The 16,806-nt window shown below is 36.2% G+C and overlaps 1 protein-coding gene and 1 pseudogene across 1 annotated transcript in view; one reads left to right on the forward strand and one right to left on the reverse strand.

The window, feature by feature from the left end:
* Positions 1-16,806, forward strand: part of ARHGAP15 (Rho GTPase activating protein 15) — a 689,959-nt gene that overhangs the window by 19,922 nt on the left and 653,231 nt on the right. The gene's annotated exons all lie outside the window — the stretch shown is intronic.
* On the reverse strand, positions 9,038-9,774 carry LOC129532090 (ATP synthase subunit a-like; annotated as a pseudogene).

Genomic DNA, 16,806 nt, shown 5'->3' on the forward strand with positions numbered 1-16,806 from the left:
AGATGGCGGCATATAGGCTGGGGGCAAGAGGTGGTGAGGTGCATCGGGGTTTATCAATTATAGAACAGGCTCCTCTAGATGGATATAAAGCACTGCCAAGTCCTTTGAGTTTTAAGCTGTTGCTTGTAGTATTCTAGTAAATTGTTTTGTTAATTTAACTATTATAGTTTAGGGCTAAGCATAGTTGGGTATCTAATCCCAGTTTGGGTCTTAGCTATTGTGTTTTCAGGATATTAAAGCCAATTTTGTAGTTTATTTTATTTCAGCTGGAGTTTTTTTACAACTTAGATGGAGTTTATCTTTATTGAGGGTAGATCTTAAACACTCTTTATGCCAAGATCTATTAGCTTGGGTTAATCATATAACCATGGTGGCTAGCACGAAATTGACCAACCCTAATTATTAGTAGAGCTTAGTTAAACTTTTGCTTATTGCTAAAGATTTATCACTGCTGTTTCCTGTGGGGGTGTGATTGAACAAAGTATTTTGAGCTGCATTTGTGTGTGCTTGATACTTGCTCCTTTTGATCCAGGTGATCTAGAGGGCATCTTCACTGGGATGGGGATGCTTGCATGTGTAATCTTACTAAGAGTTAACAGAAAGACCAGGACCAAACCTTTATGTTTATGGGGTTGTGCAGACCCATCTAGACATTTTCAGTGTCTTGCTTGGAATAATTAAGCTACATTAACTGCATAAATGTTTGAATATAAAATTAAAATGTAAGGGGAAGAAACAGTCATTTACAATTATGGTAATTTAAGGGGTTTAACTTGAATTGGCAGAAGTTTGATTGAGAGGGGTTTTACATTAGGGGTAATTGTTTTAGGCTGTTGTTTATGGGTAGCACTTTCAGAGGGTTATGTTCAAGGTATTATATTAGTACTAGGGTGAAAATTTAGTTATTATATTTGTTATATAAGTAGAGGCTTAATTTAGTAGAAGGATTTTTAAGATTTTTTGGAAACACATCAATCAAAGGGCAGCTGTTGGGGTATTCATGATTAAAATATGACTTTTGGACTCTGACTGGGTTTTAGTCTCTTGTTTTTGGGGTTTGGCAAGGGTACACTTACCTAGGTTGACGGTAAAGTCAGGGGTGGGGGAGAGGGGTTTGTGGATTAAGTCGAAAATAGTTCTTGAAAATAGGCGTACATGATCGTGCCTACATGATCATGCATACGTGATCGTGCATACTTGTCTATTGGTTACTCATTATGTCCTTTAAGCATGAATTAATTAACATCTTATGGTTGTTATGCCAGGTCAGAATATTAAATATAAGCTCAGTTTCTACAACTGGTTTGGCAGAAATCAAATCTGAGTTTGTCTACAGTGATTCAGAGGGGACCAGGCCTTTCGCGATGGTAATAGCATCCCCCAAAATTAAAAATACCAAATGCATGACAGTGCTCCCGTGACTGGCTAATAGGGTGATAGTCACTAGTCCATTGAGATGTCTTATTTAAGGGGAACGTGTGGTCGATCTTAGTTTTATGGCCCTGAGGTAAGAACCAGATGCCAGGTATAGTTTCAGTATAGTCACCCCCAAGTGTTATGGGCCCGGAGCGAGGAAGGTAGTACTCTCGAGTGGGATGGTGATTTCTCGGAGGTTGGTAGATTAAGAGACCAAAATTTGGGAAGGGATATTCATGTTGACAAGGACTTTTTTGACTGAAATGTGCTATGTTCAATGAAAATTTTATGTACTATGTAATATTAAGGATTTTTAGTATGGGTCGATATTCGTATTGACTGGGTTTTGTTGTACGATTAATGATAGCGAATGTGCGATAGTTGGAGAGTCATTAATACATGCTTATATGCTTATATGTATGTGGATTGTATTTTTAATGTACCTTGATGTATTAATGTACTATGTACAGTTAAGCAATTATAGTACAACATATTATTCATGGGGGCTAGCAGTAATGCATGAAGTACATTAGAGCACTAATGTGTTAGTGCTAGTTCATTAATACGGGCATGGTAGTTAAAGTGTGTGCTGAAAAAAGTACAAGGAATAGTTTAATCAGAATTTCAGCTTTGGGTGTTGATGGTGAAGCGGGTATACTTTTTTTCCTGAGTTGTACTGGGGAGGAAATTCTCCATTTCTGGTTTACAAGACCAGAGTATTGAATTATATTACAAGGGCAGTTTCATTTAAGCAGCTTGTTTTCAATTAGGGCAATGATTAGTATAAGGGTGAGGACAGTAAAGAAGTACATAATGGATGCTGTCTGTCTGATGATAATAAAAGGGTAGTCAACTCGCTGCCCTCCGATTCATGTGAGTGTGAGCAGATCAGCACTAAGATTCAGAATAGGCATCGACTTAATGGACAGAATACTATGTTTTGTTGTTTAGATGTGTGAAGTATAGGAATGACTGCTAGAATGAGAATGGAGGATATAAGGGCGAGCATACCTCCTAGTTTGTTAGGGATGGATCATAAGATTGCATATGCAAACTAAAAGTATCATTCTGGTTTAATGTGGGGTGGGGTATTGAGGGTGTTGGCTAAAGTGTAATTATCCAGGTGGCTCAGGAGATCAGGTGAAAATAGTACTAGGATTATTAGGAGGAGGAGGGGGAGAGTTAGGCCTAGAATATATTTGATTATGTAGTAAGGGTGGAAAGTGATTTTGTCAGGGTCTGATGAGATCCCTGAAGGTTATTATATCCTGTTTCATGTAAGAATAAAAGGAGAACAGTTGTTAGAGCTGCAATGATGAAGGGAAAGATAAAATGGAAGGCTAAAAGTTGTGTAAGCGTGGCTTTGTCAACTGAGAATCCACCTCAGATTCATTATACAAGGTCAGTTTCCATATATGGGATTGCTGATAGTAGATTTGTAATTATTGTAGCACCTCAGAATGATATTTGTCCTCATGGGAGTATGTAACCTATAAATGCTGTTGCTATGGTTGTGAGTAGGAGGATAATGCCAATATTTCAGGTTTTTAGAAATATAAATGACCCATAATATAAACCTCGGCCAACATGTAGGAAGAGGCAGATGAAAAATATTGAAGCGCCGTTAGCATGAAAATAGCAGATTATTCAGTTGTAATTTACATCTCGGCTGATATTGGTGACTGAAGAGAAGGCAGTTAAGGTATCCAATGTGTAGTGTACGGCCAGAAATCATTCTCTGATGATTTGGAGAATTAAGCAGGCACCAATAAGTGAGCCAAAGTTTCATCATGTAGAAATGCTGGATGGTGTGGGAAGATCAATGAATTAATGGTTAATAATTTTTATTAGCGGGTGTGTTTTGCGTATTTTGGTCATTAGCATTCTTACAGTTGAAATACAATGATTTTTTTATACCATTAGTTATGGTTATAGTCCATGTAGGAATAATGGCATATATTTTATTCTTATTAAGTATTCTTTTTCTTATAGGATTTGTAGGTTTTTCTTCGAAACCATCTATTTATGGAGATCTAGGGATGATTATTAGTGGTGCTGTGGGTTGTGGTATTGTGTTGAACTTTGATGGGGCTTTTGTGGGGTTAATAGTCTTTTAAATTTATTTGGGTGGTATAATTGTTGTTTTTGATTATACTGCGGCAATGGCTACTGAGGAATACCCTGAAACATGAGGGTCAACTATTGACATTTGAGGGGCTTTATTATTAGGGTTATTAATAGGGTTGGTGTTGATTCAGTGAATAGTTGAGCATGATGGGATGGTCATCACAATTAATTTTAATAGTATGTGGAGTTGAATAATTTTTGAGGGTGAGGGGGCGGGGTTATTGCATGAGGATTCTGTCAGTGTGGCTGCTTTGTACAGTTATGGATGTTGATTGCTGGTAGTTGCTGGTTGAACATTGTTTGTTAGTATTTATGTTGCAAATGAGATTATTCGGGGTAATAGATTAGATAATTTAGAGTTAGAAGGAATAAAATAAAAAAGGAGAGAAAGTAAAGTTTAATTACGCCTTTTTGAGTAGATACAGTAATGGCAGCTGATATTTGGGTTTGTGAAATGGTTTTTGGTGTGGACTTTTCTAATCAAATTAGGTCTAGTAGAAGTGAGGCCAGATTTTGGCTTGTAAATAGACTTCAGTGGGGGGTTGTATGGTGGATTGTGGCTGAGTAAAAACCTAATATATTGGAGAAGTTAAATGTCTGTAATGGATAATTTAGCTTAAGGTTGTTAGTTATAAAATTTAGCTCCATTGCTAGTAAGAGGCCTAAGGCAGTCACACCTAGGGCTGTGAGTTTTAGGTGAAGTGGCATAGTTTTTTGGGGGGATGAAGTAGGAGTAATACTATTGGTAATGAGGAATCCAGCTAAGATACTGCCAATTATTATTAGATGCTTAATTGAGTTAATTAGGAAGGGGTTATTTTCGTTAATATGAATCAGAGTTGTGAAGTGAGGTTGTCCTATCAGAGCAAAGAAAATAATTCAGGTACTACAGACAGCTGTTAGGGAGGTTACAATAAGAGTAATAGAAAGGGCTCAGGTGTTGGAATATGACATGTTTGCAATTTCGATAATGAGGTCTTTAGAATAAAAGCCTGTGAGGAAAGGCACACCTGTAAGTGTGAGGCTGCCAATAATAAGGGTGGGGGAAGTGAGGGGTAAAGTCTTGAATAGTCCTCCTATTTTTCAGATGTCTTGTTTATCATTGAGATTATGGATGGTGGGTCCTAAACATACAAAAAACATAGCTTTAAAAAAAGCTGTGGGTGCAGATATGAAGAAATGCTAGGTGTGATTGATTAATGTCAATTGTGACTATTATAAAGCCTAGTTGGCTTGAGGTAGAGAATCCTACGATTTTTTTGATGTTATTTTGTGTTAGATCACAGATTGCTGTAAATACGTTGGTCATAGCCCCTAAATATAATGTAAAGGTTTGGAATAATAGGTTATTTTCTATTCAAGGGTAAAAGCAGATAAGTAGAAAAACCCCTGCTACAACTATAGTGCTAGAGTGGAGTAGGGCTGAGTCTGGAGTTGGGCCTTCTGTGGTGGAAGGAAGTCAGGGATGAAAGCCAAATTGAGTTGACTTTCCTGCTGCTGCTAGGAGAAGACTAATTAATGGAAAGGAATTGGAGGTAGGATTTAGAATAAATACTTTTTGAAGCTCTCGTGTGTTGGAGAATAAGAGGAATCATGCTATATAGCTAAAATAAAGCCAATATCTCCTCTGCGGTTATACAGGACCGCTTAGAGGGCTGCCAGATTAGTGTCTGTTCGGCCGTATCATCAGCCATTTAGTAAAAAAGACATAATTCTCACATTTTCTCAGCCGATAAAAAGTTGAAAGAAGTTATTGGCAGTAATTAGAATTAATGTTTTGGTGAGGAAAATGAGTAAATATTTGAAAAATTGATTAATATTAGGGTCTGAGTTTATATATCATATTGAGAACTCTAAAATAGATCAGGTAACAAATAGTGCTACTGGGATAAATACTGTGGAGAAGTAGTATAGTTTGAAGCTTAGTGAGAGTTTAAGAGTTTGGATTGTTATTCAGTGTCACTTTGAGATTATTACTTTTTGGTCTATAAATATATATATTGTGGTAGAGATGAGGCTGATAATAAAGGTGCATGCAATAGATATTTTTACATAGTATGGGTATGAATCTTTTTGCAGGAGTTGGCTAAGGTAGTAATGATTGGTAAGTTTAAGGGGATTAGGGTTGTTATAGTAGTGGTAAAATACATGTTTATTACTTTTACTTGGAGTTGCACCAATATTTTTCATTCCTGTGGCCAATGGATAGCTCTTATCCTTTAAAAGTCTGGAAAGCCATGAGTTAGCAGTTCTTGCATACTTTCTCAGTAGATAAGAAGTTACCGGCTTCTATTATTAGATTCACAATCTAATGTTTTGGTTAAACTATATTTACAGAATGCAAACTCCATAATAATTATAAGGTTTAAGGATAATAGGAAGATAGGTGCAAAGTGTATAAGTATTAATGTATTTTCTCATGTAAAGGATGGTTTAATACTGTTAATGTAATATACAAGTGTCCCTCGTTGTGTTGTGGTTAGCATATGTGAGGAGTAAAGGGCTGTAATTAGTATATTAAGTCCTATAAGCATAATGGTGATGTTTGATCAGGAGAATGAAGCCATAGCGAGGAAGAGTTCTCCTACTAGATTAATAGCAGTGAGTAGGGCAAGGTTAGTAAGACTTGCTAAAAGTCATCAAGAGGCTCTCAGTGGAAGCAGTGTTTGAAGGCCTCAAGTAAGTAATATAATTTGGCTATGGACTCGCTCATAATTCAAATTTGCTAGGCAGAATAGTAAGGATGAAGTGAGTCCATGGGCAATTATAAGGGTGACTGCACCTGTAAAGCTTCAAGGGGTTTGAATGAGAATAGCTATAATAACAAGTGCTATGTGGCTTACGGAGGAATATGCGATAAGTGATTTTAAATCAGTTTATCATAGACGAATAGAGCTTGTCATAAAATCCCTCATAAGGATAGTATGAGGAAGGGGTAGGCTATATATTCTGTTAGGGTGTTGAGGGTAAGGGTAAGCCGTATAATACTGTGGCCACCTAGCTTTAGGAGTACTGCTGCAAGCACTATTGAGCCAGCAATAGGGGCTTCCACGTGGGCTTTGGGGAGTCATAGGTGAAGTCCATATAGAAGCATTTTTACTGTAAAAGCTAAAATACATGCTAATCATATAAGATTATTAGAACAGGAGTTTAATAGTTCTTGGGTGGTAAATATTATTACAGTTATATTTAGAGAACCCGAGGTATTTTGAGTATGGACAAGTGTAACAAGTAGGGGAAGGGACCCTACTAGTGTGTAAAATAAGAAATAGGAGCTTGCATTGAGGCGTTCTGATTGGTTACCTCAGCGGGTAATGATAATTAGGGTAGGAATAAGTGTGGCTTCAAAGAGAATATAAAATATAATTAGTTCTGTTGCTGTGAATGCTATGATTAAAAGAATTTGTAGGGAAATTAATATGGAAATATAGAGTTTGTTCCGTGGGGGTGACTCATTGGAAAGGTGATATTGGCTTGCTAGAATTATAAGAGGTAGTAGTCAGGTTGTTAAGATTACAAGGGGCATAGTTAGAGGGTCAGAGAAGATTAATGAGAAGTTAGATGAGTTATCATTTAATTGGTTAAAAATAGTAGAGTAAAAAGGCTGATGAATGGGCTGTGAATAGTCATGTTAATTCAGAATATAGAGTTTTTAGAGAGTCATGTTATTGGTAACAGTATAATTTTTAGAATAATAACTTCTAGCATTGAAGTAAATTTAGATTTTGTACATAATCTAGGCTGTATATGTTGGAGACTGAAACTAGTAAGACAAGGCCCACTGCAGCTTCACAGGCAGCAAATAGTAGGAGAATAATGGGTATTATGGATGCTAGAGCGAAATGTATATTTAAAGTTATAAGAGTAATTATAATGAATATTGATAATATTATGCCTTCTAGGCATAATAGGGATGATTTTAGGTGGGATCGATAGACAAATATTCCCAGAAGTGCTATGGTGTATGCGAATATAATATTGATATAAATAAAGGGCATTTGGTAAATATGGTCTATCATAATCTAATGAGTCGAAATCATTCATTTTAATTTAAACTATTTACCAATTCAACTCAATCTAATCCTTTTTGAGTTCATTTCTAAGTCAAGCCTAGGATTAAAATGGTAACTAGTATAAGGGCTGTGCTGATTATTAGTGTCAGGTTGTTTGTTTGAAGGGCTCATGGCAGGGGTAGGAGTAGAGTGATTTCTAAGTCGAACAGGAGAAATGTGGTGGCCACTAGGAAGAATTTTATGGGGAAGAGGAGGGCAATGGAGGTTAATGGATCAAATCCACATTCATAAGGGCTGGATTTTTCTATATAAATATTAAGTTGTGGGAGTCAAAATGTGATTACTATTGGTATTGGGGCCAGTAAGGTGTTGGTTACTAGGGCTAGTGTCAGGTTAATTACTCTTTTTTGGATATTATGGAAACTTATTGATTGGAAGTCAATGGTACTGCTTATACTAAAAGAGTAGGATCCTCATCAGTAGATAGAGACATATAACAGTAGTCACACTACATCTACGAAGTGTCAATATCAGGCGGTGGCTTCAAAGCCAAAGTGGCAGTTAGATGTAAAATGGAATTTTAATTGATGGAGGAGGCAGATAGTGAGAAACGTTGACACCTGTAATCCCAGCACTTTGGGAGGCCGAGGTTGGCAGATCATCTGAGGTCGAGAGTTCGAGACCAGCCTGACCAACATGGAGCAACCCCATCTCTACTAAAAATACAAAATTATCTGGGCGTAGTGGTGCATACCTGTAATCCTAGCTACTCAGGATGCTGAGGCAGGAGAATTGCTTGAATGTGGGAGGCAGACGTTTCAGTGAGCCAAGATCATGCCATTGCACTCTAGCCTGGGCAACAAGAGCGAAACTCTGTCTCAAAAAAAAAAAAAAAAAAGAGCGTTGATCCATAATCAGGATAGTAAAAGGGGCCTCGAAGTATTCTGAAACTTGTATAAGGGTGAAGTATATGCCTAAGGTAATTGTGACAGCTAGTGCTTGAATTATTTGCTTTTGACTACCTTCCATCAGGCTGTGATGAGCTCAAGTAATTGAAATTCCTGAAGTAAGTAACACAGATGTATTCAGGAGGGGTACTTCTAAAGGATTGAGGGGAAGAATGCCTGTTGGAGGTCAATGTCCCCCTAACTCTGGAGTTGGAGCTAGACTAGAGTGGTAGAATGCCCAGAAGAAACCAGCAAAGAAAAGTACCTCTGAGATAATAAATAGAATTATTCCACATCGGACACCTTTTTGGACAATTGCTGTATCGTGGCTTTGAAATGTACTTCCTCAGATAACATCATGTCATCATTGATACGTAGTAGTTAGTGTGTTGGTCAGTAGATCTAACGTTAAAAGAGTAATGGAGTTAAAGTGAAATCATATGGCCAGGCCAGATGTTATTAGGAGAGCCGAGAGAGCTCTTGTTAGTGGTCAGGGGCTGGGTTTGACTACATGGTAGGCTTGTGTTTGGTGGGTCATTGTGTATTATCATATAAATAAAGGCTTACTAGTAGTGTGAAGACATAAGCCTGAATAAGAGCTACAGCAAATTTGAGAATGGTTAGTAAGATTAGAATAATGAGAGAGATTGAAGCTGTGGTGATACTAATAGTTGATAATACTAGTGTGCCTCCTCTAGTTAAATGTATCAATAGGTGACCGGCTGTAATGTTGGCTGTTAATCGCACAGCTAATGCTACTGGTTGAATCAATAGGTGAATAGTTTCAATGACCACCAGTATAGGGATAAGTGGCATAGGTGTGCCTTGCGGTAAAAACAGAGCTAAGGAGGTTTTGATTTTAAAGCGGAAGCCTGTGATTACTGCGCCTGCTCACAAGGGGACTGCTATACCTAGATTTATTGATAATTGGGTAGTTGGTGTAAATGAATAGGGTAGAAGCCCGAGGAGATTGGTTGAGGCAATGATGAGAATTAGGGATATCAGCATAAGGGATCAGATTTGTCCTTTAATATCATGGGTAGTTATTATTTGTTTTAGTGCAAGTTGAACGAATCATTGTTGGATAGAGATCAATCAATTACTGATTAGGTGATTGAAGGTTGGAAATGCATGGTGGGGAATAAATGATTAATATTACTATGGATAGGCCTAGAATTGTTGGGGTAGTAAAAGAGGTGAATAGATTTTCATTCATTTTAATTCTCAGGAGTTTTTATGTTTTTGTGTTTTGATTATTTTTGGTGTAGGAGATACATGGTAAATGAAACTTGATAATTTTCACTGAATGATCGAGAATAAGTTATGATTATTGACGGGATAACAATGAATCATGTGGAAGTATCTAGTTGAGGCATTCACTGTAGAGAGGTGTAGATCATCTCAGTCTTTAACTTAAAAGGTTAATGCTGGATAACTTTACAGTGATGTTATAGTATGGATGTAGATCAGGTTTTGAAATTTTGTAAGGGAATTAATTCTAGGACAATAGGTATAAAACAAATTTCTGAGCACTATCTGTGGTAAAGACCTGGTCGTGTAGCAGTTAAGGTGGATTGATTTAGGCGTCCACAGATTGCATCTGTTTTGAGGCCCAGTGAAGGGAGAGTTCATGAGTGCAGGACATCTTCAGATGAAATTAATATTTGGATAGGAATTTCTATTGGGAAAATTGTTTGGTTATCAACTTTGAGGAGTGGAAGTTCTCCTGGTTTTAAGTCTGCTATTGGGATTATATAAGAATCAAAGCCTAGTTCTTTATAGTCTGTACATTCATAGCTTCAATATCATTGATGGCCATTTGTTTTGATGGTAATAGAAGGATTATTAACTTCATGTGTTAAATACAGAATACGTAGGGATGGGAGGGCAATTAAATTTAAGATAATAGCAGGTAAGATAGTTCAGACAGTCTCAATTTCTTGGGCATCTATGGTGCTGGGGAAGAGATGAAGGAAATGGTCCAGCTACTTTGTGGCTGCCTTAGAATTCCTGATCCCTTTACCATGAAATGCTTTACCTTCATCCCCGGCTTTGGTCAGTAACCAAAGACCGATTTTCTCCTAGAAGGCAGCTTCCAAATCATTCACCCATGCGTTCTTTGAAGTTCATAGCTGCAAGAAGCAGACTCAGGTGGAGGTTTGTGTGCTGGAGGTATTGGAAAATGCTCTTGAAATCAACACACTCTGTGTGGGGGGAGGAGAAGGAAGCAGGACTGGGCTGACAAGAAAAGATGAGCTTTCAAAGACTTCTCAGTCAACTGCAGAGAGAGCTCCCAGCAGGGATGGTCCTTCAGAATTGCCTTCCAATTGCAGTTCTTTGCACTAGGCACATCTCCATAGACACAAGCTGTTCCTGGGGAGGGGAGCATAAACCTACCTCAGACTAGAGACAGATATTTACTGAGAGAAGTTAGTCCCCAGCATTCTCAGTGATGAATGTTTTGGTCCTGAAGGGTTAGGGGTTGACATCAAAGTTAGGGAACAAAGATAAATGATGGACTAGGAAAACAAGATGGAAGATTTGGGAGCAAATGGGGATGGGATAGCCTAGTATTTCCTATACTAATCACTTTTGCTTGTTATTGTTTGTTATTGTTTGTAGGTTTGAACTTATGTGACATGTCAGATTTAATTATTAGGAAAGGAACAGAGGTAATAACCTGATTCCTGCTTCTTCCCTCTTTCCTTGTATAGGATCTGATCTTTTATCTTTAGTCCAATGAGCCTGGGTACATGTGCATATGTGTGTATTTTACAGCAAGCCATAACAAAATCACACTTAATATGGAAACATTATATATGTGTATATATGTACATATATGTGTAAACATACATATACAAAAATCTGTATAAACAGGAAATCCTGCTTGATAAATTTTTGTGGTTATTTTGGGCTGGAAGTGTATTTGCAGGTGATTTTTGGGTAACTAAAAGTCTAATCTGAAGATGCTTTTCTTTTAAGAAAAAAAAGGAAAATGAAAAATCAAGATTTTTAGTAACTACTAGAATTAGAAGTAGATCACACAATTTATTTCTCATGTATAAGTCTATAAAATGTTAATAAAGTTAATAATTTAAAAAAATTGTAAAGAGAAAATTGTCCCCGACCTGGCCTGGGACAGACCTTTTAAATCATAACCTCCTTCTGGGAAGAAATTAGCATTCCTGATAAACTGATTAAGCAATTTTCAGATAAACTTTTAATGATATTAAGACCTCTTCTGGGAAACCAGTTGTCATTTCACTCAGCTGAGTGATAGTCAAGAGTTCAATGATCTTTCTGCAGACATATTTTTATGTTTCCTTTTTGCTAAAAAAGATATCTAACCATCAAGATGAAAGCTTCAAATTGTCTAATTTAAGATCTTTTCTTTTTCAACAATGTAGAAATAAAATTTGATCAGTGCACATAACTAAATTTCCTGGGGGAAAGTATCCTCTTTATATGGGAAGTATTTCAGTAATATTTGGTACCATTTAGAAACATAACATCCTTTAAACATTTTAAGCTACAGTGTGATTTCAATATCCTCAATTTCACTCATTAAATACTTACATTGGCTGAAAAGTTCTTTGAGTACTTAATTCATATGAAGTTTTCTAAATTAATTTAAAAAATAGAATAAACCTACACCAATGATGTTCTAATACTCTACATAAACTTACTGAGATTTTAAATAAAAGCCTTAAATGTAAGATTACACAATTGCATGTTTTAAACTGGAGTTACAAGCCTGACCTGTTATTTTAATATGTCAAATTCTCCAAAACATTTCAAATATTTGAAATATTAAATATGCACAGCTGGCTTAATAACAATGGCAAAATAATAATAATATCATGAATGTGATTCTCTTAAGCATTTTGTTGCTTAATTCTACTCCATCTCAAGGCAAAAAAACAAACAAACAGAAAAACAAAACAAAAAAAACCAAACAATTGTACAAAATGAAACAATTATGACACCAGCACAGTTTTGGTTACTTTCCCATGAATTTTTGGGGTTTGCCTTTCCCTTTTCTGGTTCTTTTTTTTTTTTTTTTTTTGAGATGGATTCTTGCTCTGCTAACCAGGCTGGAGTGCAATGGTGCTATCTCAGGTCAGTGCAACCTCAGCCTCCCAGGTTCAAGTGATTCTCCTGCCTCAGCCTCCCGAGTAGCTGGGATTACAGGCGCCCACCACCACATCTGGCTAATTTTTGTATTTTTAGTAGAGACGGGGTTTCACCATGTTGGCCAGCTTGGTCTCCAACACCTGACTTCAAGTGATCTACCCACCTCTGCTTCCCAAAGTGATGAGATTACAGGGGTGAGTCACCATGCCCAGCCTACTTTTCTGGTTCTTAAAGACCAGAATGTATTGATTGGCCAACAAGCAATGGATCCTTATCTGGGATTCCGATGAAACTTCCCATGTTTATTATAGGATCTAAGAAAACCCTTCTAACTTAAAATGGGCAGACATTTGGATGATATCCTTATACTTCAGTCATATCATTACCAAATCTTCACATTAACCAAGAGTCTGTATTAACCTACCACAGAATTACATTTCATTCAATTCTGTATTTTTTCTATAGAAATAGCTCTTATTCTAGATCTAAAGGCCCATGAGCTCAAAGGATTTTCACTTTATCTTAGTTTCATATAAGTTTAGCAGATATGAAAATGATATCCAATGAAATCCATATATCTCTCTTGAATCTGTATGATTATTGAGTCACAATTACCAAAGTCATTCTGTGGACATTGTTCTTTCTCTAAGCTCTTGAACTTCTTGCTTCTTTGTCTGAAAATAATGTCAACAAGCTGTATTTTCCTCACTACAAAGTAAGAATATTGTCCAACTCACAAGTTTGGACAACTCACAATACTTAATTAGGTAGTATTTCTAAAATTTATTTGTAATAAAATGAGTATTGCTGGGTTTTTAAAATTACAACTAGTAACCACCCCTTATTGGGTTTTTATTATAGGCCAGCCACTACAATAGGGACTTCACATTATCTAGCAATGCCATGTCATAAATAATATTAGGTTGGTGCAAAAGTAATTGTGGTTTTGCCATTACTTTTGCACCAACCTAATTGTAACCTTTACTTCAGAACTAGAACTTCTTTTCAGAGGTTAAGGGATATGCCCATAGTTGTGATGCTAATATTGATGGAAACAGAATTTAAACCAGATCTCAGGAACTACAAGCATGGCTCTTTTATATGAGCAATGGCTATAGAAAAGGAGTCCTATATGCTAGGTGCTGTAGGCAACCAGAAATGTGTTCAATGATCAGTCTAAACGGTAGCAACCCAGTCTTGTCACAGAAGTGATCCACTATTTCTTTCACCATACTTTTCTTTAACCTCCATAAATGGCCTTTTATTCTTTTGTTTGTTTGTTTTATCTTTGCAAGACATATATTACTAACTATATAGGAAGTAGTTCCCAGACAGAGAATATGTTTCACATTGTTTGGGGCTCCTTGATAACATGCAACATCATTCAGTACACAGGATACACAGGGTAGATGCCAAGGAAGTAGTTGCTGAATGAATTGGGCAAACGTTTTTTTTGTTTTGTTTTGTTTTTTTAAAAGGACATAGGTTTATGTTATTTAGTACTTCAAACAGAAGAGATATTTTGTGGGGAAAGAACATAAACCCTTAAAAAACTTACACTTTTCAGTTCTGCACTATATGAGGCATTTTTCAGTTCTATACTCCAGGCATTAGTTCTGCAGTACTCTAAGTATTTACACACTATTTATTCAAGCCTTTCAATACCCACAGAGATAGGCTGTATGGCCACAACTTATTATTGTTATTGTCACACTGAAGAAGTCAAGGGACTTGTCAAAGGATAAAGATCAAGGAAGGGTCAGGGCCAGACTATGGAGGGCATCTGATTTTACTCAAACTAAGAGCCTGTCTCTTGATCATGAAGTGAGTACTGAATACTGCGAAGTGTTGAAATTATTTCCTACCTAAATGCTGAGCATTCTTATTAGAACACTTTCACAGAGTACTTGTATTCCTCAACTGAGTTGATTTAAATATAATACCATCCTACTGGATCAGCCACTTGAGAAAATGTAAAATGTGCCAAATTGATCTCAATGCCCTCTTACTCCACCTACATTTTGTATACACCTTTTGTACTCCAAGCATCTGTCACCCAGTGGATCCTCAGAATTTTCCAGTGATGCCATTCCTATCCTTCTTAAACAGGTCTAGAGTGAAACTTTACGGCTCATTCACAATGCAGTTAAAATTGAACTCATTGTCTTCCTAACTGCCCCAAATGAGCCTTGTTTTTGCTCCCTTTCACCCACTATCTCATTTAATACCTTACCATCCTTTCATTTGCTCAAGCTAGATGGTCATTTATAGACTTCCCCTTCCCTCAATCTCCTGTATCTAATCAATCGCCAAATTTTGTTGACTACTTCCTACCATCTTTAGAATTTGTTCATTTTTCTTATTCCCATTGTTAGGATCATAGTTCAGTCATTATCATTTTTTTTTACTTTGGATTAAGAAAAATGCACCTCATATATTTCTCTGTCTTGGGTCATAATCTTTGAGTTCTCCACATTGCAGGCAATAGTATCTTCTAAAAGGCAAATATGTTCTGATTGATCCCTTTAAAAAAATGTCACTATGTCTAGAAATTTGGGGACAAAGTATTAATTCTTATCTGGCTCTGATTCCCTTTCAAGCCTCATATTTCACCACTCACCTCTTCCTTCAAACTGCTAGTCAGCTACAATTCACCCTGTTTTCTCTTGCTTTGTTGCATGAGCCATGCTCTGCTGAGAAAACATTTCTAATGCTTTATTTACTGGTTACTTTCTACTCATCCTTCAAGCCTCAGCTAAGTCTTCACTTGCTAATGAAACCTTTGTTGATGAGTACAAGCCTAATCTATAACAAGGTCTTATGAACTATCTAAATATTTTCATGGCAAAATTAATGACTCCCTTATTTGTGTCTCCATTGCAACAGTGTACTTCTCTGTTTTCGTCCTAATCATCATATTGATCCCCACATCCTGAGTTTGGGAAAGAAGTCTGAAACATAGTAGGCATTCATAGAATGTTTGTTCTTTTGTACTATTAAATTCACTCATCATATTTATTATTCATTTAATGTGGGAGACTTCAGATCGCTGAAACACAAGTTTTTAATAGATCTGTCCTATATTAGAAATTAAATTTATAAAGCAAAAAATAAGAAAATAATAAATCATGCTAACTAAAAGCAGAACATTATGCTTATATGAGTTTGAACAGAATGAGAACTTAATAAGATTAATGTGGAAATGTTTTAAATAAAATCGTGCTAAATGAATGGAGGAATAGTTAATGAAAAACATATTTATAAAATTATTATATGACATAATGCTATATATTTAACTTATCTTCTATTTCTGGCTCTTTTTAGACCACAGCCAAGCATTCTATTGGATGGCCTTTTGGGTCAATTTGATTAATTTAAACAAGTGGGATACTGAAATTTAGATTAAAAAATGAAATATTAAAGATAATAGAGAAAGAGTTATAAAACAATGCAGTTGGTACAAGTGAGGGAATGTAAAATGCTCAGTCAGAATATAAATTTTGATTTTGTGGCATGTGTCTGTCACTGTATCTTTCTACAAAAAACACAAAAATCACATGAGTTTATTGAATTTTATATTGAGCAGGTGAAATGCAAGTATTAACATAAATATTCTAAGGGAGACTTCTGACAGGTAAGGTGGATTTCAGCATTGTTTTGACCAGTTAAGCAATAATGTTATTTTGTTTGTTTGTTTTTGGCTTCTGTTTTGTTTTTGTCATACAACAAACTTTCACTCAATATTGGTGACACATTTTATTTACATGCCCTGCAACCTTCACAAATGTCTCAGTTATATATCAGTAATTCATGCTTTTTTATTCTTCAATTTTATTACCTAAACTTACTCTTCTAAGCATCATTTTATGTTTCTAGTTAAATATAAGTGAAAATTGATTGGAGTATTTCTCAATGGAATTTTATCTTTATTTCATCATAATTGCTTCATATTTGAATAATGACAGAGGAACTGCCTCATTCAATTGCAGTTTTAAGCCTTTGAAGTCACAATAACAGCACAGGATTTAAATCCTGAAGCCATGATTATAGCAGAAAAGACATTGGGGAAAATGGAAACTTATGGTGCTATAATTTGCTGGGGGGGAAAAGACTCCAATGGTTAGAACGTATTATTTTCTGGACAATTTCTAATCTAGGACATTAAGGCA

Source organism: Gorilla gorilla, chromosome 11 (genome assembly GCF_029281585.2).
Source record: "Gorilla gorilla gorilla isolate KB3781 chromosome 11, NHGRI_mGorGor1-v2.1_pri, whole genome shotgun sequence".
In the NCBI taxonomy this organism is placed as follows: Eukaryota; Metazoa; Chordata; class Mammalia; order Primates; family Hominidae; genus Gorilla; species Gorilla gorilla.